The following is a 21,682-nucleotide window of genomic DNA, read 5'->3' on the forward strand; positions in this document are numbered from 1 at the left end:
ATCCCAAGCTGCTTCATGTCCAAGTGCTATCATTATCGATCCACGTGCAGACGGCTCCCTCTGTTGGACATTAATTTTATTCCAAAGAGACGTTGATCTGTCAAATCAACGTGAAGGAAACGATTTCAAACCACAGGATAAGTGAAAGTTGAATGACGAATGAATGCCAAAATTTTTGGAAAGAGCAGTGAATCGTGTTGTGAATTGGAGGTGGGTGCAAAAGCTTACAGCACCTGGTATTCCCAGGCGGTCTCCCATCCAAGTACTAACCAGGCCCGACCCTGCTTAGCTTCCGAGATCGGACGAGATCGGGCGTTCTCAGGGTAGTATGGCCGTAAGCGAGGGAAAACGCGAAAATTGTCCTCTTTATAGCAGACAGGGCACTTCCGGGTCGGGGGTGGAGTCGTGGGGTGATTTTTTTTTTCATTTAATAAACCTCCTCCGGAGTGCACAAAGGAGGGGCCCGCTCCCGTGGTGGTTTGAGCGCGCAGCCTGTCAGGCTCGCATACGGTCCTCTGCGAGCACGCAGATGCGGTATTTGACGTTTGTTGCAAAAGTGGGCTTTTCCAGTGGAGGTGCAAAGGCATCCAGCAGGCGGAAATCCCCAGCTGTTTCATGTCCAAGTGCTATCATGACCGATCCCCGTGCAGACGGCTCCCTCTGTTGGACATTAATTTTATTCCAAAGAGACGTTGATCTGTCAAATCAACGTGAAGGAAACGATTTCAAACCACAGGATAAGTGAAAGTTGAATGACGAATGAATGCCAAAATTTTTGGAAAGAGCAGTGAATCGTGTTGTGAATTGGAGGTGGGTGCAAAAGCTTACAGTACCTGGTATTCCCAGGCGGTCTCCCATCCAAGTACTAACCAGGCCCGACCCTGCTTAGCTTCCGAGATCGGACGAGATCGGGCGTTCTCAGGGTAGTATGGCCGTAAGCGAGGGAAAACGTGAAAATTGTCCCCTTTATAGCAGACAGGGCACTTGCGGGTCGGGGATGGAGTCGTGGGGTGATTTTTTTTTTCATTTAATGACCTCCTCCCGAGAGCACGAAGGAGGGGCCCGCTCCCGTGGTGGTTTGAGCGCGCAGCCTGTCAGGCTCGCATACGGTCCTCTGCGAGCACGCAGATGCGGTATTTGACGTTTGTTGCAAAAGTGGGCTTTTCCAGTGGAGGTGCAAAGGCATCCAGCAGGCGGAAATCCCAAGCTGTTTCATGTCCAAGTGCTATCATGACCGATCCCCGTGCAGACGGCTCCCTCTGTTGGACATTAATTTTATTCCAAAGAGACGTTGATCTGTCAAATCAACGTGAAGGAAACGATTTCAAACCACAGGATAAGTGAAAGTTGAATGACGAATGAATGCCAAAATTTTTGGAAAGAGCAGTGAATCATGTTGAGAATTGGAGGTGGGTCCAAAAGCTTACAGCACCTGGTATTCCCAGGCGGTCTCCCATCCAAGTACTAACCAGGCCCGACCCTGCTTAGCTTCCGAGATCGGGTGCTCTCAGGGTAGTATGGCCGTAAGCGAGGGAAAACGTGAAAATTGTCCCCTTTATAGCAGACAGGGCACTTGCGGGTCGGGGATGGAGTCGTGGGGTGATTTTTTTTTTCATTTAATGACCTCCTCCCGAGAGCACGAAGGAGGGGCCCGCTCCCGTGGTGGTTTGAGCGCGCAGCCTGTCAGGCTCGCATACGGTCCTCTGCGAGCACGCAGATGCGGTATTTGACGTTTGTTGCAAAAGTGGGCTTTTCCAGTGGAGGTGCAAAGGCATCCAGCAGGCGGAAATCCCAAGCTGTTTCATGTCCAAGTGCTATCATGACCGATCCCCGTGCAGACGGCTCCCTCTGTTGGACATTAATTTTATTCCAAAGAGACGTTGATCTGTCAAATCAACGTGAAGGAAACGATTTCAAACCACAGGATAAGTGAAAGTTGAATGACGAATGAATGCCAAAATTTTTGGAAAGAGCAGTGAATCGTGTTGAGAATTGGAGGTGGGTCCAAAAGCTTACAGCACCTGGTATTCCCAGGCGGTCTCCCATCCAAGTACTAACCAGGCCCGACCCTGCTTAGCTTCCGAGATCGGACGAGATCGGGCGTTCTCAGGGTAGTATGGCCGTAAGCGAGGGAAAACGTGAAAATTGTCCTCTTTATAGCAGACAGGGCACTTCCGGGTCGGGGGTGGAGTAGTGGGGTGATTTTTTTTTTTCATTTAATAAACCTCCTCCGGAGTGCACAAAGGAGGGGCCCGCTCCCGTGGTGGTTTGAGAGCGCAGCCTGTCAGGCTCGCATACGGTCCTCTGCGAGCACGCAGATACGGTACTTGATGTCTGTTGCAAAAGTTGGCTTTTCCAGTGGAGGTGCAAAAGCATCCAGCAGGCGGAAATCCCAAGCTGCTTCATGTCCAAGTGCTATCATTATCGATCCACGTGCAGACGGCTCCCTCTGTTGGACATTAATTTTATTCCAAAGAGACGTTGATCTGTCAAATCAACGTGAAGGAAACGATTTCAAACCACAGGATAAGTGAAAGTTGAATGACGAATGAATGCCAAAATTTTTGGAAAGAGCAGTGAATCGTGTTGTGAATTGGAGGTGGGTGCAAAAGCTTACAGCACCTGGTATTCCCAGGCGGTCTCCCATCCAAGTACTAACCAGGCCCGACCCTGCTTAGCTTCCGAGATCGGACGAGATCGGGCGTTCTCAGGGTAGTATGGCCGTAAGCGAGGGAAAACGCGAAAATTGTCCTCTTTATAGCAGACAGGGCACTTCCGGGTCGGGGGTGGAGTCGTGGGGTGATTTTTTTTTTCATTTAATAAACCTCCTCCGGAGTGCACAAAGGAGGGGCCCGCTCCCGTGGTGGTTTGAGCGCGCAGCCTGTCAGGCTCGCATACGGTCCTCTGCGAGCACGCAGATGCGGTATTTGACGTTTGTTGCAAAAGTGGGCTTTTCCAGTGGAGGTGCAAAGGCATCCAGCAGGCGGAAATCCCAAGCTGTTTCATGTCCAAGTGCTATCATGACCGATCCCCGTGCAGACGGCTCCCTCTGTTGGACATTAATTTTATTCCAAAGAGACGTTGATCTGTCAAATCAACGTGAAGGAAACGATTTCAAACCACAGGATAAGTGAAAGTTGAATGACGAATGAATGCCAAAATTTTTGGAAAGAGCAGTGAATCGTGTTGTGAATTGGAGGTGGGTGCAAAAGCTTACAGCACCTGGTATTCCCAGGCGGTCTCCCATCCAAGTACTAACCAGGCCCGACCCTGCTTAGCTTCCGAGATCGGACGAGATCGGGCGTTCTCAGGGTAGTATGGCCGTAAGCGAGGGAAAACGTGAAAATTGTCCCCTTTATAGCAGACAGGGCACTTGCGGGTCGGGGATGGAGTCGTGGGGTGATTTTTTTTTTCATTTAATGACCTCCTCCCGAGAGCACGAAGGAGGGGCCCGCTCCCGTGGTGGTTTGAGCGCGCAGCCTGTCAGGCTCGCATACGGTCCTCTGCGAGCACGCAGATGCGGTATTTGACGTTTGTTGCAAAAGTGGGCTTTTCCAGTGGAGGTGCAAAGGCATCCAGCAGGCGGAAATCCCAAGCTGTTTCATGTCCAAGTGCTATCATGACCGATCCCCGTGCAGACGGCTCCCTCTGTTGGACATTAATTTTATTCCAAAGAGACGTTGATCTGTCAAATCAACGTGAAGGAAACGATTTCAAACCACAGGATAAGTGAAAGTTGAATGACGAATGAATGCCAAAATTTTTGGAAAGAGCAGTGAATCATGTTGAGAATTGGAGGTGGGTCCAAAAGCTTACAGCACCTGGTATTCCCAGGCGGTCTCCCATCCAAGTACTAACCAGGCCCGACCCTGCTTAGCTTCCGAGATCGGGTGCTCTCAGGGTAGTATGGCCGTAAGCGAGGGAAAACGTGAAAATTGTCCCCTTTATAGCAGACAGGGCACTTGCGGGTCGGGGATGGAGTCGTGGGGTGATTTTTTTTTTCATTTAATGACCTCCTCCCGAGAGCACGAAGGAGGGGCCCGCTCCCGTGGTGGTTTGAGCGCGCAGCCTGTCAGGCTCGCATACGGTCCTCTGCGAGCACGCAGATGCGGTATTTGACGTTTGTTGCAAAAGTGGGCTTTTCCAGTGGAGGTGCAAAGGCATCCAGCAGGCGGAAATCCCAAGCTGTTTCATGTCCAAGTGCTATCATGACCGATCCCCGTGCAGACGGCTCCCTCTGTTGGACATTAATTTTATTCCAAAGAGACGTTGATCTGTCAAATCAACGTGAAGGAAACGATTTCAAACCACAGGATAAGTGAAAGTTGAATGACGAATGAATGCCAAAATTTTTGGAAAGAGCAGTGAATCGTGTTGAGAATTGGAGGTGGGTCCAAAAGCTTACAGCACCTGGTATTCCCAGGCGGTCTCCCATCCAAGTACTAACCAGGCCCGACCCTGCTTAGCTTCCGAGATCGGACGAGATCGGGCGTTCTCAGGGTAGTATGGCCGTAAGCGAGGGAAAACGTGAAAATTGTCCTCTTTATAGCAGACAGGGCACTTCCGGGTCGGGGGTGGAGTAGTGGGGTGATTTTTTTTTTTCATTTAATAAACCTCCTCCGGAGTGCACAAAGGAGGGGCCCGCTCCCGTGGTGGTTTGAGAGCGCAGCCTGTCAGGCTCGCATACGGTCCTCTGCGAGCACGCAGATACGGTACTTGATGTCTGTTGCAAAAGTTGGCTTTTCCAGTGGAGGTGCAAAAGCATCCAGCAGGCGGAAATCCCAAGCTGCTTCATGTCCAAGTGCTATCATTATCGATCCACGTGCAGACGGCTCCCTCTGTTGGACATTAATTTTATTCCAAAGAGACGTTGATCTGTCAAATCAACGTGAAGGAAACGATTTCAAACCACAGGATAAGTGAAAGTTGAATGACGAATGAATGCCAAAATTTTTGGAAAGAGCAGTGAATCGTGTTGTGAATTGGAGGTGGGTGCAAAAGCTTACAGCACCTGGTATTCCCAGGCGGTCTCCCATCCAAGTACTAACCAGGCCCGACCCTGCTTAGCTTCCGAGATCGGACGAGATCGGGCGTTCTCAGGGTAGTATGGCCGTAAGCGAGGGAAAACGCGAAAATTGTCCTCTTTATAGCAGACAGGGCACTTCCGGGTCGGGGGTGGAGTCGTGGGGTGATTTTTTTTTTCATTTAATAAACCTCCTCCGGAGTGCACAAAGGAGGGGCCCGCTCCCGTGGTGGTTTGAGCGCGCAGCCTGTCAGGCTCGCATACGGTCCTCTGCGAGCACGCAGATGCGGTATTTGACGTTTGTTGCAAAAGTGGGCTTTTCCAGTGGAGGTGCAAAGGCATCCAGCAGGCGGAAATCCCAAGCTGTTTCATGTCCAAGTGCTATCATGACCGATCCCCGTGCAGACGGCTCCCTCTGTTGGACATTAATTTTATTCCAAAGAGACGTTGATCTGTCAAATCAACGTGAAGGAAACGATTTCAAACCACAGGATAAGTGAAAGTTGAATGACGAATGAATGCCAAAATTTTTGGAAAGAGCAGTGAATCGTGTTGTGAATTGGAGGTGGGTGCAAAAGCTTACAGCACCTGGTATTCCCAGGCGGTCTCCCATCCAAGTACTAACCAGGCCCGACCCTGCTTAGCTTCCGAGATCGGACGAGATCGGGCGTTCTCATGGTAGTATGGCCGTAAGCGAGGGAAAACGTGAAAATTGTCCCCTTTATAGCAGACAGGGCACTTGCGGGTCGGGGATGGAGTCGTGGGGTGATTTTTTTTTTCATTTAATGACCTCCTCCCGAGAGCACGAAGGAGGGGCCCGCTCCCGTGGTGGTTTGAGCGCGCAGCCTGTCAGGCTCGCATACGGTCCTCTGCGAGCACGCAGATGCGGTATTTGACGTTTGTTGCAAAAGTGGGCTTTTCCAGTGGAGGTGCAAAGGCATCCAGCAGGCGGAAATCCCAAGCTGTTTCATGTCCAAGTGCTATCATGACCGATCCCCGTGCAGACGGCTCCCTCTGTTGGACATTAATTTTATTCCAAAGAGACGTTGATCTGTCAAATCAACGTGAAGGAAACGATTTCAAACCACAGGATAAGTGAAAGTTGAATGACGAATGAATGCCAAAATTTTTGGAAAGAGCAGTGAATCATGTTGAGAATTGGAGGTGGGTCCAAAAGCTTACAGCACCTGGTATTCCCAGGCGGTCTCCCATCCAAGTACTAACCAGGCCCGACCCTGCTTAGCTTCCGAGATCGGGTGCTCTCAGGGTAGTATGGCCGTAAGCGAGGGTAAACGTGAAAATTGTCCCCTTTATAGCAGACAGGGCACTTCTGGGTCGGGGGTGGAGTAGTGGGGTGATTTTTTTTTAATTTAATAAACCTCCTCCGGAGTGCACAAAGGAGGGACCCGCTCCCGTGGTGGTTTGAGCGCGCAGCCTGTCAGGCTCGCATACGGTCCTCTGCGAGCACGCAGAGGCTGTATTTGATGTCTGTTGCAAAAGTTGGCTTTTCCAGTGGAGGTGCAAAAGCATCCAGCAGGCGGAAATCCCAAGCTGCTTCATGTCCAAGTGCTATCATTACCGATCCACGTGCAGACGGCTCCCTCTGTTGGACATTAATTTTATTCCAAAGAGACGTTGATCTGTCAAATCAACGTGAAGGAAACGATTTCAAACCACAGGATAAGTGAAAGTTGAATGACGAATGAATGCCAAAATTTTTGGAAAGAGCAGTGAATCGTGTTGTGAATTGGAGGTGGGTGCAAAAGCTTACAGCACCTGGTATTCCCAGGCGGTCTCCCATCCAAGTACTAACCAGGCCCGACCCTGCTTAGCTTCCGAGATCGGACGAGATCGGGCGTTCTCAGGGTAGTATGGCCGTAAGCGAGGGAAAACGCGAAAATTGTCCTCTTTATAGCAGACAGGGCACTTCCGGGTCGGGGGTGGAGTCGTGGGGTGATTTTTTTTTTCATTTAATAAACCTCCTCCGGAGTGCACAAAGGAGGGGCCCGCTCCCGTGGTGGTTTGAGCGCGCAGCCTGTCAGGCTCGCATACGGTCCTCTGCGAGCACGCAGATGCGGTATTTGACGTTTGTTGCAAAAGTGGGCTTTTCCAGTGGAGGTGCAAAGGCATCCAGCAGGCGGAAATCCCAAGCTGTTTCATGTCCAAGTGCTATCATGACCGATCCCCGTGCAGACGGCTCCCTCTGTTGGACATTAATTTTATTCCAAAGAGACGTTGATCTGTCAAATCAACGTGAAGGAAACGATTTCAAACCACAGGATAAGTGAAAGTTGAATGACGAATGAATGCCAAAATTTTTGGAAAGAGCAGTGAATCGTGTTGTGAATTGGAGGTGGGTGCAAAAGCTTACAGCACCTGGTATTCCCAGGCGGTCTCCCATCCAAGTACTAACCAGGCCCGACCCTGCTTAGCTTCCGAGATCGGACGAGATCGGGCGTTCTCAGGGTAGTATGGCCGTAAGCGAGGGAAAACGTGAAAATTGTCCCCTTTATAGCAGACAGGGCACTTGCGGGTCGGGGATGGAGTCGTGGGGTGATTTTTTTTTTCATTTAATGACCTCCTCCCGAGAGCACGAAGGAGGGGCCCGCTCCCGTGGTGGTTTGAGCGCGCAGCCTGTCAGGCTCGCATACGGTCCTCTGCGAGCACGCAGATGCGGTATTTGACGTTTGTTGCAAAAGTGGGCTTTTCCAGTGGAGGTGCAAAGGCATCCAGCAGGCGGAAATCCCAAGCTGTTTCATGTCCAAGTGCTATCATGACCGATCCCCGTGCAGACGGCTCCCTCTGTTGGACATTAATTTTATTCCAAAGAGACGTTGATCTGTCAAATCAACGTGAAGGAAACGATTTCAAACCACAGGATAAGTGAAAGTTGAATGACGAATGAATGCCAAAATTTTTGGAAAGAGCAGTGAATCATGTTGAGAATTGGAGGTGGGTCCAAAAGCTTACAGCACCTGGTATTCCCAGGCGGTCTCCCATCCAAGTACTAACCAGGCCCGACCCTGCTTAGCTTCCGAGATCGGGTGCTCTCAGGGTAGTATGGCCGTAAGCGAGGGTAAACGTGAAAATTGTCCCCTTTATAGCAGACAGGGCACTTCTGGGTCGGGGGTGGAGTAGTGGGGTGATTTTTTTTTAATTTAATAAACCTCCTCCGGAGTGCACAAAGGAGGGACCCGCTCCCGTGGTGGTTTGAGCGCGCAGCCTGTCAGGCTCGCATACGGTCCTCTGCGAGCACGCAGAGGCTGTATTTGATGTCTGTTGCAAAAGTTGGCTTTTCCAGTGGAGGTGCAAAAGCATCCAGCAGGCGGAAATCCCAAGCTGCTTCATGTCCAAGTGCTATCATTACCGATCCACGTGCAGACGGCTCCCTCTGTTGGACATTAATTTTATTCCAAAGAGACGTTGATCTGTCAAATCAACGTGAAGGAAACGATTTCAAACCACAGGATAAGTGAAAGTTGAATGACGAATGAATGCCAAAATTTTTGGAAAGAGCAGTGAATCGTGTTGTGAATTGGAGGTGGGTGCAAAAGCTTACAGCACCTGGTATTCCCAGGCGGTCTCCCATCCAAGTACTAACCAGGCCCGACCCTGCTTAGCTTCCGAGATCGGACGAGATCGGGCGTTCTCAGGGTAGTATGGCCGTAAGCGAGGGAAAACGTGAAAATTGTCCCCTTTATAGCAGACAGGGCACTTGCGGGTCGGGGATGGAGTCGTGGGGTGATTTTTTTTTTCATTTAATGACCTCCTCCATAGAGCACGAAGGAGGGGCCCGCTCCCGTGGTGGTTTGAGCGCGCAGCCTGTCAGGCTCGCATACGGTCCTCTGCGAGCACGCAGATGCGGTATTTGACGTTTGTTGCAAAAGTGGGCTTTTCCAGTGGAGGTGCAAAGGCATCCAGCAGGCGGAAATCCCAAGCTGTTTCATGTCCAAGTGCTATCATGACCGATCCCCGTGCAGACGGCTCCCTCTGTTGGACATTAATTTTATTCCAAAGAGACGTTGATCTGTCAAATCAACGTGAAGGAAACGATTTCAAACCACAGGATAAGTGAAAGTTGAATGACGAATGAATGCCAAAATTTTTGGAAAGAGCAGTGAATCGTGTTGAGAATTGGAGGTGGGTGCAAAAGCTTACAGCACCTGGTATTCCCAGGCGGTCTCCCATCCAAGTACTAACCAGGCCCGACCCTGCTTAGCTTCCGAGATCGGGTGCTCTCAGGGTAGTATGGCCGTAAGCGAGGGTAAACGTGAAAATTGTCCCCTTTATAGCAGACAGGGCACTTCTGGGTCGGGGGTGGAGTAGTGGGGTGATTTTTTTTTCATTTAATAAACCTCCTCCGGAGTGCACAAAGGAGGGACCCGCTCCCGTGGTGGTTTGAGCGCGCAGCCTGTCAGGCTCGCATACGGTCCTCTGCGAGCACGCAGAGGCTGTATTTGATGTCTGTTGCAAAAGTTGGCTTTTCCAGTGGAGGTGCAAAAGCATCCAGCAGGCGGAAATCCCAAGCTGCTTCATGTCCAAGTGCTATCATTACCGATCCACGTGCAGACGGCTCCCTCTGTTGGACATTAATTTTATTCCAAAGAGACGTTGATCTGTCAAATCAACGTGAAGGAAACGATTTCAAACCACAGGATAAGTGAAAGTTGAATGACGAATGAATGCCAAAATTTTTGGAAAGAGCAGTGAATCGTGTTGTGAATTGGAGGTGGGTGCAAAAGCTTACAGCACCTGGTATTCCCAGGCGGTCTCCCATCCAAGTACTAACCAGGCCCGACCCTGCTTAGCTTCCGAGATCGGACGAGATCGGGCGTTCTCAGGGTAGTATGGCCGTAAGCGAGGGAAAACGTGAAAATTGTCCCCTTTATAGCAGACAGGGCACTTGCGGGTCGGGGATGGAGTCGTGGGGTGATTTTTTTTTTCATTTAATGACCTCCTCCCGAGAGCACGAAGGAGGGGCCCGCTCCCGTGGTGGTTTGAGCGCGCAGCCTGTCAGGCTCGCATACGGTCCTCTGCGAGCACGCAGATGCGGTATTTGACGTTTGTTGCAAAAGTGGGCTTTTCCAGTGGAGGTGCAAAGGCATCCAGCAGGCGGAAATCCCAAGCTGTTTCATGTCCAAGTGCTATCATGACCGATCCCCGTGCAGACGGCTCCCTCTGTTGGACATTAATTTTATTCCAAAGAGACGTTGATCTGTCAAATCAACGTGAAGGAAACGATTTCAAACCACAGGATAAGTGAAAGTTGAATGACGAATGAATGCCAAAATTTTTGGAAAGAGCAGTGAATCGTGTTGTGAATTGGAGGTGGGTGCAAAAGCTTACAGCACCTGGTATTCCCAGGCGGTCTCCCATCCAAGTACTAACCAGGCCCGACCCTGCTTAGCTTCCGAGATCGGACGAGATCGGGCGTTCTCAGGGTAGTATGGCCGTAAGCGAGGGAAAACGCGAAAATTGTCCTCTTTATAGCAGACAGGGCACTTCCGGGTCGGGGGTGGAGTCGTGGGGTGATTTTTTTTTCATTTAATAAACCTCCTCCGGAGTGCACAAAGGAGGGGCCCGCTCCCGTGGTGGTTTGAGCGCGCAGCCTGTCAGGCTCGCATACGGTCCTCTGCGAGCACGCAGATGCGGTATTTGACGTTTGTTGCAAAAGTGGGCTTTTCCAGTGGAGGTGCAAAGGCATCCAGCAGGCGGAAATCCCAAGCTGTTTCATGTCCAAGTGCTATCATGACCGATCCCCGTGCAGACGGCTCCCTCTGTTGGACATTAATTTTATTCCAAAGAGACGTTGATCTGTCAAATCAACGTGAAGGAAACGATTTCAAACCACAGGATAAGTGAAAGTTGAATGACGAATGAATGCCAAAATTTTTGGAAAGAGCAGTGAATCGTGTTGAGAATTGGAGGTGGGTGCAAAAGCTTACAGCACCTGGTATTCCCAGGCGGTCTCCCATCCAAGTACTAACCAGGCCCGACCCTGCTTAGCTTCCGAGATCGGACGAGATCGGGCGTTCTCAGGGTAGTATGGCCGTAAGCGAGGGAAAACGTGAAAATTGTCCCCTTTATAGCAGACAGGGCACTTGCGGGTCGGGGATGGAGTCGTGGGGTGATTTTTTTTTTCATTTAATGACCTCCTCCCGAGAGCACGAAGGAGGGGCCCGCTCCCGTGGTGGTTTGAGCGCGCAGCCTGTCAGGCTCGCATACGGTCCTCTGCGAGCACGCAGATGCGGTATTTGACGTTTGTTGCAAAAGTGGGCTTTTCCAGTGGAGGTGCAAAGGCATCCAGCAGGCGGAAATCCCAAGCTGTTTCATGTCCAAGTGCTATCATGACCGATCCCCGTGCAGACGGCTCCCTCTGTTGGACATTAATTTTATTCCAAAGAGACGTTGATCTGTCAAATCAACGTGAAGGAAACGATTTCAAACCACAGGATAAGTGAAAGTTGAATGACGAATGAATGCCAAAATTTTTGGAAAGAGCAGTGAATCGTGTTGTGAATTGGAGGTGGGTGCAAAAGCTTACAGCACCTGGTATTCCCAGGCGGTCTCCCATCCAAGTACTAACCAGGCCCGACCCTGCTTAGCTTCCGAGATCGGACGAGATCGGGCGTTCTCAGGGTAGTATGGCCGTAAGCGAGGGAAAACGCGAAAATTGTCCTCTTTATAGCAGACAGGGCACTTCCGGGTCGGGGGTGGAGTCGTGGGGTGATTTTTTTTTTCATTTAATAAACCTCCTCCGGAGTGCACAAAGGAGGGGCCCGCTCCCGTGGTGGTTTGAGCGCGCAGCCTGTCAGGCTCGCATACGGTCCTCTGCGAGCACGCAGATGCGGTATTTGACGTTTGTTGCAAAAGTGGGCTTTTCCAGTGGAGGTGCAAAGGCATCCAGCAGGCGGAAATCCCAAGCTGTTTCATGTCCAAGTGCTATCATGACCGATCCCCGTGCAGACGGCTCCCTCTGTTGGACATTAATTTTATTCCAAAGAGACGTTGATCTGTCAAATCAACGTGAAGGAAACGATTTCAAACCACAGGATAAGTGAAAGTTGAATGACGAATGAATGCCAAAATTTTTGGAAAGAGCAGTGAATCGTGTTGAGAATTGGAGGTGGGTGCAAAAGCTTACAGCACCTGGTATTCCCAGGCGGTCTCCCATCCAAGTACTAACCAGGCCCGACCCTGCTTAGCTTCCGAGATCGGACGAGATCGGGCGTTCTCAGGGTAGTATGGCCGTAAGCGAGGGAAAACGCGAAAATTGTCCTTTTTATAGCAGACAGGGCACTTCCGGGTCGGGGGTGGAGTAGTGGGGTGATTTTTTTTTTTCATTTAATAAACCTCCTCCGGAGTGCACAAAGGAGGGGCCCGCTCCCGTGGTGGTTTGAGCGCGCAGCCTGTCAGGCTCGCATACGGTCCTCTGCGAGCACGCAGATGCGGTATTTGACGTTTGTTGCAAAAGTGGGCTTTTCCAGTGGAGGTGCAAAGGCATCCAGCAGGCGGAAATCCCAAGCTGTTTCATGTCCAAGTGCTATCATGACCGATCCCCGTGCAGACGGCTCCCTCTGTTGGACATTAATTTTATTCCAAAGAGACGTTGATCTGTCAAATCAACGTGAAGGAAACGATTTCAAACCACAGGATAAGTGAAAGTTGAATGACGAATGAATGCCAAAATTTTTGGAAAGAGCAGTGAATCGTGTTGAGAATTGGAGGTGGGTGCAAAAGCTTACAGCACCTGGTATTCCCAGGCGGTCTCCCATCCAAGTACTAACCAGGCCCGACACTGCTTAGCTTCCGAGATCGGACGAGATCGGGCGTTCTCAGGGTAGTATGGCCGTAAGCGAGGGAAAACGTGAAAATTGTCCTCTTTATAGCAGACAGGGCACTTCCGGGTCGAGGGTGGAGTAGTGGGGTGATTTTTTTTTTCATTTAATAAACCTCCTCCGGAGTGCACAAAGGAGGGGCCCGCTCCCGTGGTGGTTTGAGCGCGCAGCCTGTCAGGCTCGCATACGGTCCTCTGCGAGCACGCAGATGCGGTATTTGACGTTTGTTGCAAAAGTGGGCTTTTCCAGTGGAGGTGCAAAGGCATCCAGCAGGCGGAAATCCCAAGCTGTTTCAAGTCCAAGTGCTATCATGACCGATCCCCGTGCAGACGGCTCCCTCTGTTGGACATTAATTTTATTCCAAAGAGACGTTGATCTGTCAAATCAACGTGAAGGAAACGATTTCAAACCACAGGATAAGTGAAAGTTGAATGACGAATGAATGCCAAAATTTTTGGAAAGAGCAGTGAATCGTGTTGAGAATTGGAGGTGGGTGCAAAAGCTTACAGCACCTGGTATTCCCAGGGGGTCTCCCATCCAAGTACTAACCAGGCCCGACCCTGCTTAGCTTCCGAGATCGGGTGCTCTCAGGGTAGTATGGCCGTAAGCGAGGGTAAACGTGAAAATTGTCCCCTTTATAGCAGACAGGGCACTTCTGGGTCGGGGGTGGAGTAGTGGGGTGATTTTTTTTTCATTTAATAAACCTCCTCCGGAGTGCACAAAGGAGGGACCCGCTCCTGTGGTGGTTTGAGCGCGCAGCCTGTCAGGCTCGCATACGGTCCTCTGCGAGCACGCAGAGGCTGTATTTGATGTCTGTTGCAAAAGTTGGCTTTTCCAGTGGAGGTGCAAAAGCATCCAGCAGGCGGAAATCCCAAGCTGCTTCATGTCCAAGTGCTATCATTACCGATCCACGTGCAGACGGCTCCCTCTGTTGGACATTAATTTTATTCCAAAGAGACGTTGATCTGTCAAATCAACGTGAAGGAAACGATTTCAAACCACAGGATAAGTGAAAGTTGAATGACGAATGAATGCCAAAATTTTTGGAAAGAGCAGTGAATCGTGTTGTGAATTGGAGGTGGGTGCAAAAGCTTACAGCACCTGGTATTCCCAGGCGGTCTCCCATCCAAGTACTAACCAGGCCCGACCCTGCTTAGCTTCCGAGATCGGACGAGATCGGGGGTTCTCAGGGTAGTATGGCCGTAAGCGAGGGAAAACGTGAAAATTGTCCCCTTTATAGCAGACAGGGCACTTGCGGGTCGGGGATGGAGTCGTGGGGTGATTTTTTTTTTCATTTAATGACCTCCTCCCGAGAGCACGAAGGAGGGGCCCGCTCCCGTGGTGGTTTGAGCGCGCAGCCTGTCAGGCTCGCATACGGTCCTCTGCGAGCACGCAGATGCGGTATTTGACGTTTGTTGCAAAAGTGGGCTTTTCCAGTGGAGGTGCAAAGGCATCCAGCAGGCGGAAATCCCAAGCTGTTTCATGTCCAAGTGCTATCATGACCGATCCCCGTGCAGACGGCTCCCTCTGTTGGACATTAATTTTATTCCAAAGAGACGTTGATCTGTCAAATCAACGTGAAGGAAACGATTTCAAACCACAGGATAAGTGAAAGTTGAATGACGAATGAATGCCAAAATTTTTGGAAAGAGCAGTGAATCATGTTGAGAATTGGAGGTGGGTCCAAAAGCTTACAGCACCTGGTATTCCCAGGCGGTCTCCCATCCAAGTACTAACCAGGCCCGACCCTGCTTAGCTTCCGAGATCGGGTGCTCTCAGGGTAGTATGGCCGTAAGCGAGGGAAAACGTGAAAATTGTCCCCTTTATAGCAGACAGGGCACTTGCGGGTCGGGGATGGAGTCGTGGGGTGATTTTTTTTTTCATTTAATGACCTCCTCCCGAGAGCACGAAGGAGGGGCCCGCTCCCGTGGTGGTTTGAGCGCGCAGCCTGTCAGGCTCGCATACGGTCCTCTGCGAGCACGCAGATGCGGTATTTGACGTTTGTTGCAAAAGTGGGCTTTTCCAGTGGAGGTGCAAAGGCATCCAGCAGGCGGAAATCCCAAGCTGTTTCATGTCCAAGTGCTATCATGACCGATCCCCGTGCAGACGGCTCCCTCTGTTGGACATTAATTTTATTCCAAAGAGACGTTGATCTGTCAAATCAACGTGAAGGAAACGATTTCAAACCACAGGATAAGTGAAAGTTGAATGACGAATGAATGCCAAAATTTTTGGAAAGAGCAGTGAATCGTGTTGAGAATTGGAGGTGGGTCCAAAAGCTTACAGCACCTGGTATTCCCAGGCGGTCTCCCATTCAAGTACTAACCAGGCCCGACCCTGCTTAGCTTCCGAGATCGGACGAGATCGGGCGTTCTCAGGGTAGTATGGCCGTAAGCGAGGGAAAACGTGAAAATTGTCCTCTTTATAGCAGACAGGGCACTTCCGGGTCGGGGGTGGAGTAGTGGGGTGATTTTTTTTTTTCATTTAATAAACCTCCTCCGGAGTGCACAAAGGAGGGGCCCGCTCCCGTGGTGGTTTGAGAGCGCAGCCTGTCAGGCTCGCATACGGTCCTCTGCGAGCACGCAGATACGGTACTTGATGTCTGTTGCAAAAGTTGGCTTTTCCAGTGGAGGTGCAAAAGCATCCAGCAGGCGGAAATCCCAAGCTGCTTCATGTCCAAGTGCTATCATTATCGATCCACGTGCAGACGGCTCCCTCTGTTGGACATTAATTTTATTCCAAAGAGACGTTGATCTGTCAAATCAACGTGAAGGAAACGATTTCAAACCACAGGATAAGTGAAAGTTGAATGACGAATGAATGCCAAAATTTTTGGAAAGAGCAGTGAATCGTGTTGTGAATTGGAGGTGGGTGCAAAAGCTTACAGCACCTGGTATTCCCAGGCGGTCTCCCATCCAAGTACTAACCAGGCCCGACCCTGCTTAGCTTCCGAGATCGGACGAGATCGGGCGTTCTCAGGGTAGTATGGCCGTAAGCGAGGGAAAACGCGAAAATTGTCCTCTTTATAGCAGACAGGGCACTTCCGGGTCGGGGGTGGAGTCGTGGGGTGATTTTTTTTTTCATTTAATAAACCTCCTCCGGAGTGCACAAAGGAGGGGCCCGCTCCCGTGGTGGTTTGAGCGCGCAGCCTGTCAGGCTCGCATACGGTCCTCTGCGAGCACGCAGATGCGGTATTTGACGTTTGTTGCAAAAGTGGGCTTTTCCAGTGGAGGTGCAAAGGCATCCAGCAGGCGGAAATCCCAAGCTGTTTCATGTCCAAGTGCTATCATGACCGATCCCCGTGCAGACGGCTCCCTCTGTTGGACATTAATTTTATTCCAAAGAGACGTTGATCTGTCAAATCAACGTGAAGGAAACGATTTCAAACCACAGGATAAGTGAAAGTTGAATGACGAATGAATGCCAAAATTTTTGGAAAGAGCAGTGAATCGTGTTGTGAATTGGAGGTGGGTGCAAAAGCTTACAGCACCTGGTATTCCCAGGCGGTCTCCCATCCAAGTACTAACCAGGCCCGACCCTGCTTAGCTTCCGAGATCGGACGAGATCGGGCGTTCTCAGGGTAGTATGGCCGTAAGCGAGGGAAAACGTGAAAATTGTCCCCTTTATAGCAGACAGGGCACTTGCGGGTCGGGGATGGAGTCGTGGGGTGATTTTTTTTTTCATTTAATGACCTCCTCCCGAGAGCACGAAGGAGGGGCCCGCTCCCGTGGTGGTTTGAGCGCGCAGCCTGTCAGGCTCGCATACGGTCCTCTGCGAGCACGCAGATGCGGTATTTGACGTTTGTTGCAAAAGTGGGCTTTTCCAGTGGAGGTGCAAAGGCATCCAGCAGGCGGAAATCCCAAGCTGTTTCATGTCCAAGTGCTATCATGACCGATCCCCGTGCAGACGGCTCCCTCTGTTGGACATTAATTTTATTCCAAAGAGACGTTGATCTGTCAAATCAACGTGAAGGAAACGATTTCAAACCACAGGATAAGTGAAAGTTGAATGACGAATGAATGCCAAAATTTTTGGAAAGAGCAGTGAATCATGTTGAGAATTGGAGGTGGGTCCAAAAGCTTACAGCACCTGGTATTCCCAGGCGGTCTCCCATCCAAGTACTAACCAGGCCCGACCCTGCTTAGCTTCCGAGATCGGGTGCTCTCAGGGTAGTATGGCCGTAAGCGAGGGAAAACGTGAAAATTGTCCCCTTTATAGCAGACAGGGCACTTGCGGGTCGGGGATGGAGTCGTGGGGTGATTTTTTTTTTCATTTAATGACCTCCTCCCGAGAGCACGAAGGAGGGGCCCGCTCCCGTGGTGGTTTGAGCGCGCAGCCTGTCAGGCTCGCATACGGTCCTCTGCGAGCACGCAGATGCGGTATTTGACGTTTGTTGCAAAAGTGGGCTTTTCCAGTGGAGGTGCAAAGGCATCCAGCAGGCGGAAATCCCAAGCTGTTTCATGTCCAAGTGCTATCATGACCGATCCCCGTGCAGACGGCTCCCTCTGTTGGACATTAATTTTATTCCAAAGAGACGTTGATCTGTCAAATCAACGTGAAGGAAACGATTTCAAACCACAGGATAAGTGAAAGTTGAATGACGAATGAATGCCAAAATTTTTGGAAAGAGCAGTGAATCGTGTTGAGAATTGGAGGTGGGTCCAAAAGCTTACAGCACCTGGTATTCCCAGGCGGTCTCCCATCCAAGTACTAACCAGGCCCGACCCTGCTTAGCTTCCGAGATCGGACGAGATCGGGCGTTCTCAGGGTAGTATGGCCGTAAGCGAGGGAAAACGTGAAAATTGTCCTCTTTATAGCAGACAGGGCACTTCCGGGTCGGGGGTGGAGTAGTGGGGTGATTTTTTTTTTTCATTTAATAAACCTCCTCCGGAGTGCACAAAGGAGGGGCCCGCTCCCGTGGTGGTTTGAGAGCGCAGCCTGTCAGGCTCGCATACGGTCCTCTGCGAGCACGCAGATACGGTACTTGATGTCTGTTGCAAAAGTTGGCTTTTCCAGTGGAGGTGCAAAAGCATCCAGCAGGCGGAAATCCCAAGCTGCTTCATGTCCAAGTGCTATCATTATCGATCCACGTGCAGACGGCTCCCTCTGTTGGACATTAATTTTATTCCAAAGAGACGTTGATCTGTCAAATCAACGTGAAGGAAACGATTTCAAACCACAGGATAAGTGAAAGTTGAATGACGAATGAATGCCAAAATTTTTGGAAAGAGCAGTGAATCGTGTTGTGAATTGGAGGTGGGTGCAAAAGCTTACAGCACCTGGTATTCCCAGGCGGTCTCCCATCCAAGTACTAACCAGGCCCGACCCTGCTTAGCTTCCGAGATCGGACGAGATCGGGCGTTCTCAGGGTAGTATGGCCGTAAGCGAGGGAAAACGCGAAAATTGTCCTCTTTATAGCAGACAGGGCACTTCCGGGTCGGGGGTGGAGTCGTGGGGTGATTTTTTTTTTCATTTAATAAACCTCCTCCGGAGTGCACAAAGGAGGGGCCCGCTCCCGTGGTGGTTTGAGCGCGCAGCCTGTCAGGCTCGCATACGGTCCTCTGCGAGCACGCAGATGCGGTATTTGACGTTTGTTGCAAAAGTGGGCTTTTCCAGTGGAGGTGCAAAGGCATCCAGCAGGCGGAAATCCCAAGCTGTTTCATGTCCAAGTGCTATCATGACCGATCCCCGTGCAGACGGCTCCCTCTGTTGGACATTAATTTTATTCCAAAGAGACGTTGATCTGTCAAATCAACGTGAAGGAAACGATTTCAAACCACAGGATAAGTGAAAGTTGAATGACGAATGAATGCCAAAATTTTTGGAAAGAGCAGTGAATCGTGTTGTGAATTGGAGGTGGGTGCAAAAGCTTACAGCACCTGGTATTCCCAGGCGGTCTCCCATCCAAGTACTAACCAGGCCCGACCCTGCTTAGCTTCCGAGATCGGACGAGATCGGGCGTTCTCATGGTAGTATGGCCGTAAGCGAGGGAAAACGTGAAAATTGTCCCCTTTATAGCAGACAGGGCACTTGCGGGTCGGGGATGGAGTCGTGGGGTGATTTTTTTTTTCATTTAATGACCTCCTCCCGAGAGCACGAAGGAGGGGCCCGCTCCCGTGGTGGTTTGAGCGCGCAGCCTGTCAGGCTCGCATACGGTCCTCTGCGAGCACGCAGATGCGGTATTTGACGTTTGTTGCAAAAGTGGGCTTTTCCAGTGGAGGTGCAAAGGCATCCAGCAGGCGGAAATCCCAAGCTGTTTCATGTCCAAGTGCTATCATGACCGATCCCCGTGCAGACGGCTCCCTCTGTTGGACATTAATTTTATTCCAAAGAGACGTTGATCTGTCAAATCAACGTGAAGGAAACGATTTCAAACCACAGGATAAGTGAAAGTTGAATGACGAATGAATGCCAAAATTTTTGGAAAGAGCAGTGAATCGTGTTGTGAATTGGAGGTGGGTGCAAAAGCTTACAGCACCTGGTATTCCCAGGCGGTCTCCCATCCAAGTACTAACCAGGCCCGACCCTGCTTAGCTTCCGAGATCGGACGAGATCGGGCGTTCTCAGGGTAGTATGGCCGTAAGCGAGGGAAAACGCGAAAATTGTCCTCTTTATAGCAGACAGGGCACTTCCGGGTCGGGGGTGGAGTCGTGGGGTGATTTTTTTTTTCATTTAATAAACCTCCTCCGGAGTGCACAAAGGAGGGGCCCGCTCCCGTGGTGGTTTGAGCGCGCAGCCTGTCAGGCTCGCATACGGTCCTCTGCGAGCACGCAGATGCGGTATTTGACGTTTGTTGCAAAAGTGGGCTTTTCCAGTGGAGGTGCAAAGGCATCCAGCAGGCGGAAATCCCAAGCTGTTTCATGTCCAAGTGCTATCATGACCGATCCCCGTGCAGACGGCTCCCTCTGTTGGACATTAATTTTATTCCAAAGAGACGTTGATCTGTCAAATCAACGTGAAGGAAACGATTTCAAACCACAGGATAAGTGAAAGTTGAATGACGAATGAATGCCAAAATTTTTGGAAAGAGCAGTGAATCGTGTTGTGAATTGGAGGTGGGTGCAAAAGCTTACAGCACCTGGTATTCCCAGGCGGTCTCCCATCCAAGTACTAACCAGGCCCGACCCTGCTTAGCTTCCGAGATCGGACGAGATCGGGCGTTCTCATGGTAGTATGGCCGTAAGCGAGGGAAAACGTGAAAATTGTCCCCTTTATAGCAGACAGGGCACTTGCGGGTCGGGGATGGAGTCGTGGGGTGATTTTTTTTTTCATTTAATGACCTCCTCCCGAGAGCACGAAGGAGGGGCCCGCTCCCGTGGTGGTTTGAGCGCGCAGCCTGTCAGGCTCGCATACGGTCCTCTGCGAGCACGCAGATGCGGTATTTGACGTTTGTTGCAAAAGTGGGCTTTTCCAGTGGAGGTGCAAAGGCATCCAGCAGGCGGAAATCCCAAGCTGTTTCATGTCCAAGTGCTATCATGACCGATCCCCGTGCAGACGGCTCCCTCTGTTGGACATTAATTTTATTCCAAAGAGACGTTGATCTGTCAAATCAACGTGAAGGAAACGATTTCAAACCACAGGATAAGTGAAAGTTGAATGACGAATGAATGCCAAAATTTTTGGAAAGAGCAGTGAATCGTGTTGTGAATTGGAGGTGGGTGCAAAAGCTTACAGCACCTGGTATTCCCAGGCGGTCTCCCATCCAAGTACTAACCAGGCCCGACCCTGCTTAGCTTCCGAGATCGGACGAGATCGGGCGTTCTCAGGGTAGTATGGCCGTAAGCGAGGGAAAACGCGAAAATTGTCCTCTTTATAGCAGACAGGGCACTTCCGGGTCGGGGGTGGAGTCGTGGGGTGATTTTTTTTTCATTTAATAAACCTCCTCCGGAGTGCACAAAGGAGGGGCCCGCTCCCGTGGTGGTTTGAGCGCGCAGCCTGTCAGGCTCGCATACGGTCCTCTGCGAGCACGCAGATGCGGTATTTGACGTTTGTTGCAAAAGTGGGCTTTTCCAGTGGAGGTGCAAAGGCATCCAGCAGGCGGAAATCCCAAGCTGTTTCATGTCCAAGTGCTATCATGACCGATCCCCGTGCAGACGGCTCCCTCTGTTGGACATTAATTTTATTCCAAAGAGACGTTGATCTGTCAAATCAACGTGAAGGAAACGATTTCAAACCACAGGATAAGTGAAAGTTGAATGAGGAATGAATGCCAAAATTTTTGGAAAGAGCAGTGAATCGTGTTGAGAATTGGAGGTGGGTGCAAAAGCTTACAGCACCTGGTATTCCCAGGCGGTCTCCCATCCAAGTACTAACCAGGCCCGACCCTGCTTAGCTTCCGAGATCGGACGAGATCGGGCGTTCTCAGGGTAGTATGGCCGTAAGCGAGGGAAAACGCGAAAATTGTCCTTTTTATAGCAGACAGGGCACTTCCGGGTCGGGGGTGGAGTAGTGGGGTGATTTTTTTTTTCATTTAATAAACCTCCTCCGGAGTGCACAAAGGAGGGGCCCGCTCCCGTGGTGGTTTGAGCGCGCAGCCTGTCAGGCTCGCATACGGTCCTCTGCGAGCACGCAGATGCGGTATTTGACGTTTGTTGCAAAAGTGGGCTTTTCCAGTGGAGGTGCAAAGGCATCCAGCAGGCGGAAATCCCAAGCTGTTTCATGTCCAAGTGCTATCATGACCGATCCCCGTGCAGACGGCTCCCTCTGTTGGACATTAATTTTATTCCAAAGAGACGTTGATCTGTCAAATCAACGTGAAGGAAACGATTTCAAACCACAGGATAAGTGAAAGTTGAATGACGAATGAATGCCAAAATTTTTG

At 50.6% G+C, this 21,682-nt stretch overlaps 28 non-coding genes and 8 pseudogenes across 28 annotated transcripts; all 36 read right to left on the minus strand.

The window, feature by feature from the left end:
• Nucleotides 1-221: 221 nt before the first annotated feature.
• LOC127612823 (5S ribosomal RNA) lies at nucleotides 222-340 on the minus strand. Its single transcript, XR_007965963.1, has one exon. It is a non-coding gene; the product is annotated as a 5S ribosomal RNA (ribosomal RNA).
• A 481-nt stretch (nucleotides 341-821) lies between these two features.
• On the minus strand, nucleotides 822-940 carry LOC127613491 (5S ribosomal RNA). The gene has a single exon (XR_007966207.1). It is a non-coding gene; the product is annotated as a 5S ribosomal RNA (ribosomal RNA).
• A 480-nt stretch (nucleotides 941-1,420) lies between these two features.
• LOC127615955 (uncharacterized) lies at nucleotides 1,421-1,529 on the minus strand (annotated as a pseudogene).
• Nucleotides 1,530-2,009: 480 nt separating this feature from the next.
• LOC127612871 (5S ribosomal RNA) lies at nucleotides 2,010-2,128 on the minus strand. Its single transcript, XR_007965989.1, has one exon. It is a non-coding gene; the product is annotated as a 5S ribosomal RNA (ribosomal RNA).
• Nucleotides 2,129-2,610: 482 nt separating this feature from the next.
• On the minus strand, nucleotides 2,611-2,729 carry LOC127612933 (5S ribosomal RNA). Its single transcript, XR_007966015.1, has one exon. It is a non-coding gene; the product is annotated as a 5S ribosomal RNA (ribosomal RNA).
• Nucleotides 2,730-3,210: 481 nt separating this feature from the next.
• Nucleotides 3,211-3,329, minus strand: LOC127612994 (5S ribosomal RNA). Its single transcript, XR_007966033.1, has one exon. It is a non-coding gene; the product is annotated as a 5S ribosomal RNA (ribosomal RNA).
• Nucleotides 3,330-3,809: 480 nt separating this feature from the next.
• On the minus strand, nucleotides 3,810-3,918 carry LOC127615963 (uncharacterized; annotated as a pseudogene).
• A 480-nt stretch (nucleotides 3,919-4,398) lies between these two features.
• On the minus strand, nucleotides 4,399-4,517 carry LOC127613056 (5S ribosomal RNA). Its single transcript, XR_007966057.1, has one exon. It is a non-coding gene; the product is annotated as a 5S ribosomal RNA (ribosomal RNA).
• A 482-nt stretch (nucleotides 4,518-4,999) lies between these two features.
• On the minus strand, nucleotides 5,000-5,118 carry LOC127613116 (5S ribosomal RNA). Its single transcript, XR_007966074.1, has one exon. It is a non-coding gene; the product is annotated as a 5S ribosomal RNA (ribosomal RNA).
• A 481-nt stretch (nucleotides 5,119-5,599) lies between these two features.
• On the minus strand, nucleotides 5,600-5,718 carry LOC127613775 (5S ribosomal RNA). The gene has a single exon (XR_007966314.1). It is a non-coding gene; the product is annotated as a 5S ribosomal RNA (ribosomal RNA).
• A 480-nt stretch (nucleotides 5,719-6,198) lies between these two features.
• On the minus strand, nucleotides 6,199-6,307 carry LOC127615974 (uncharacterized; annotated as a pseudogene).
• A 480-nt stretch (nucleotides 6,308-6,787) lies between these two features.
• On the minus strand, nucleotides 6,788-6,906 carry LOC127613174 (5S ribosomal RNA). The gene has a single exon (XR_007966089.1). It is a non-coding gene; the product is annotated as a 5S ribosomal RNA (ribosomal RNA).
• A 481-nt stretch (nucleotides 6,907-7,387) lies between these two features.
• LOC127613242 (5S ribosomal RNA) lies at nucleotides 7,388-7,506 on the minus strand. The gene has a single exon (XR_007966118.1). It is a non-coding gene; the product is annotated as a 5S ribosomal RNA (ribosomal RNA).
• A 480-nt stretch (nucleotides 7,507-7,986) lies between these two features.
• LOC127615976 (uncharacterized) lies at nucleotides 7,987-8,095 on the minus strand (annotated as a pseudogene).
• Nucleotides 8,096-8,575: 480 nt separating this feature from the next.
• LOC127613297 (5S ribosomal RNA) lies at nucleotides 8,576-8,694 on the minus strand. Its single transcript, XR_007966142.1, has one exon. It is a non-coding gene; the product is annotated as a 5S ribosomal RNA (ribosomal RNA).
• A 480-nt stretch (nucleotides 8,695-9,174) lies between these two features.
• Nucleotides 9,175-9,283, minus strand: LOC127615979 (uncharacterized; annotated as a pseudogene).
• Nucleotides 9,284-9,763: 480 nt separating this feature from the next.
• On the minus strand, nucleotides 9,764-9,882 carry LOC127613344 (5S ribosomal RNA). The gene has a single exon (XR_007966162.1). It is a non-coding gene; the product is annotated as a 5S ribosomal RNA (ribosomal RNA).
• Nucleotides 9,883-10,362: 480 nt separating this feature from the next.
• Nucleotides 10,363-10,481, minus strand: LOC127613410 (5S ribosomal RNA). Its single transcript, XR_007966177.1, has one exon. It is a non-coding gene; the product is annotated as a 5S ribosomal RNA (ribosomal RNA).
• Nucleotides 10,482-10,961: 480 nt separating this feature from the next.
• On the minus strand, nucleotides 10,962-11,080 carry LOC127613465 (5S ribosomal RNA). Its single transcript, XR_007966194.1, has one exon. It is a non-coding gene; the product is annotated as a 5S ribosomal RNA (ribosomal RNA).
• Nucleotides 11,081-11,560: 480 nt separating this feature from the next.
• Nucleotides 11,561-11,679, minus strand: LOC127613522 (5S ribosomal RNA). Its single transcript, XR_007966219.1, has one exon. It is a non-coding gene; the product is annotated as a 5S ribosomal RNA (ribosomal RNA).
• A 481-nt stretch (nucleotides 11,680-12,160) lies between these two features.
• On the minus strand, nucleotides 12,161-12,279 carry LOC127613584 (5S ribosomal RNA). Its single transcript, XR_007966240.1, has one exon. It is a non-coding gene; the product is annotated as a 5S ribosomal RNA (ribosomal RNA).
• Nucleotides 12,280-12,761: 482 nt separating this feature from the next.
• On the minus strand, nucleotides 12,762-12,880 carry LOC127614052 (5S ribosomal RNA). The gene has a single exon (XR_007966391.1). It is a non-coding gene; the product is annotated as a 5S ribosomal RNA (ribosomal RNA).
• A 481-nt stretch (nucleotides 12,881-13,361) lies between these two features.
• LOC127616295 (uncharacterized) lies at nucleotides 13,362-13,470 on the minus strand (annotated as a pseudogene).
• Nucleotides 13,471-13,950: 480 nt separating this feature from the next.
• Nucleotides 13,951-14,069, minus strand: LOC127612694 (5S ribosomal RNA). The gene has a single exon (XR_007965911.1). It is a non-coding gene; the product is annotated as a 5S ribosomal RNA (ribosomal RNA).
• Nucleotides 14,070-14,549: 480 nt separating this feature from the next.
• On the minus strand, nucleotides 14,550-14,658 carry LOC127615985 (uncharacterized; annotated as a pseudogene).
• Nucleotides 14,659-15,138: 480 nt separating this feature from the next.
• Nucleotides 15,139-15,257, minus strand: LOC127613209 (5S ribosomal RNA). Its single transcript, XR_007966104.1, has one exon. It is a non-coding gene; the product is annotated as a 5S ribosomal RNA (ribosomal RNA).
• Nucleotides 15,258-15,739: 482 nt separating this feature from the next.
• On the minus strand, nucleotides 15,740-15,858 carry LOC127613644 (5S ribosomal RNA). The gene has a single exon (XR_007966263.1). It is a non-coding gene; the product is annotated as a 5S ribosomal RNA (ribosomal RNA).
• A 481-nt stretch (nucleotides 15,859-16,339) lies between these two features.
• LOC127613694 (5S ribosomal RNA) lies at nucleotides 16,340-16,458 on the minus strand. The gene has a single exon (XR_007966286.1). It is a non-coding gene; the product is annotated as a 5S ribosomal RNA (ribosomal RNA).
• Nucleotides 16,459-16,938: 480 nt separating this feature from the next.
• On the minus strand, nucleotides 16,939-17,047 carry LOC127615987 (uncharacterized; annotated as a pseudogene).
• A 480-nt stretch (nucleotides 17,048-17,527) lies between these two features.
• On the minus strand, nucleotides 17,528-17,646 carry LOC127613728 (5S ribosomal RNA). Its single transcript, XR_007966299.1, has one exon. It is a non-coding gene; the product is annotated as a 5S ribosomal RNA (ribosomal RNA).
• Nucleotides 17,647-18,128: 482 nt separating this feature from the next.
• LOC127613783 (5S ribosomal RNA) lies at nucleotides 18,129-18,247 on the minus strand. Its single transcript, XR_007966315.1, has one exon. It is a non-coding gene; the product is annotated as a 5S ribosomal RNA (ribosomal RNA).
• A 481-nt stretch (nucleotides 18,248-18,728) lies between these two features.
• Nucleotides 18,729-18,847, minus strand: LOC127613788 (5S ribosomal RNA). The gene has a single exon (XR_007966316.1). It is a non-coding gene; the product is annotated as a 5S ribosomal RNA (ribosomal RNA).
• A 480-nt stretch (nucleotides 18,848-19,327) lies between these two features.
• On the minus strand, nucleotides 19,328-19,446 carry LOC127613841 (5S ribosomal RNA). The gene has a single exon (XR_007966328.1). It is a non-coding gene; the product is annotated as a 5S ribosomal RNA (ribosomal RNA).
• A 481-nt stretch (nucleotides 19,447-19,927) lies between these two features.
• Nucleotides 19,928-20,046, minus strand: LOC127613793 (5S ribosomal RNA). The gene has a single exon (XR_007966317.1). It is a non-coding gene; the product is annotated as a 5S ribosomal RNA (ribosomal RNA).
• Nucleotides 20,047-20,526: 480 nt separating this feature from the next.
• LOC127613897 (5S ribosomal RNA) lies at nucleotides 20,527-20,645 on the minus strand. The gene has a single exon (XR_007966360.1). It is a non-coding gene; the product is annotated as a 5S ribosomal RNA (ribosomal RNA).
• A 480-nt stretch (nucleotides 20,646-21,125) lies between these two features.
• On the minus strand, nucleotides 21,126-21,244 carry LOC127613963 (5S ribosomal RNA). Its single transcript, XR_007966383.1, has one exon. It is a non-coding gene; the product is annotated as a 5S ribosomal RNA (ribosomal RNA).
• Nucleotides 21,245-21,682: the final 438 nt, after the last annotated feature.

This window comes from Hippocampus zosterae, chromosome 1, assembly GCF_025434085.1.
Source record: "Hippocampus zosterae strain Florida chromosome 1, ASM2543408v3, whole genome shotgun sequence".
In the NCBI taxonomy this organism is placed as follows: domain Eukaryota; kingdom Metazoa; phylum Chordata; class Actinopteri; order Syngnathiformes; family Syngnathidae; genus Hippocampus; species Hippocampus zosterae.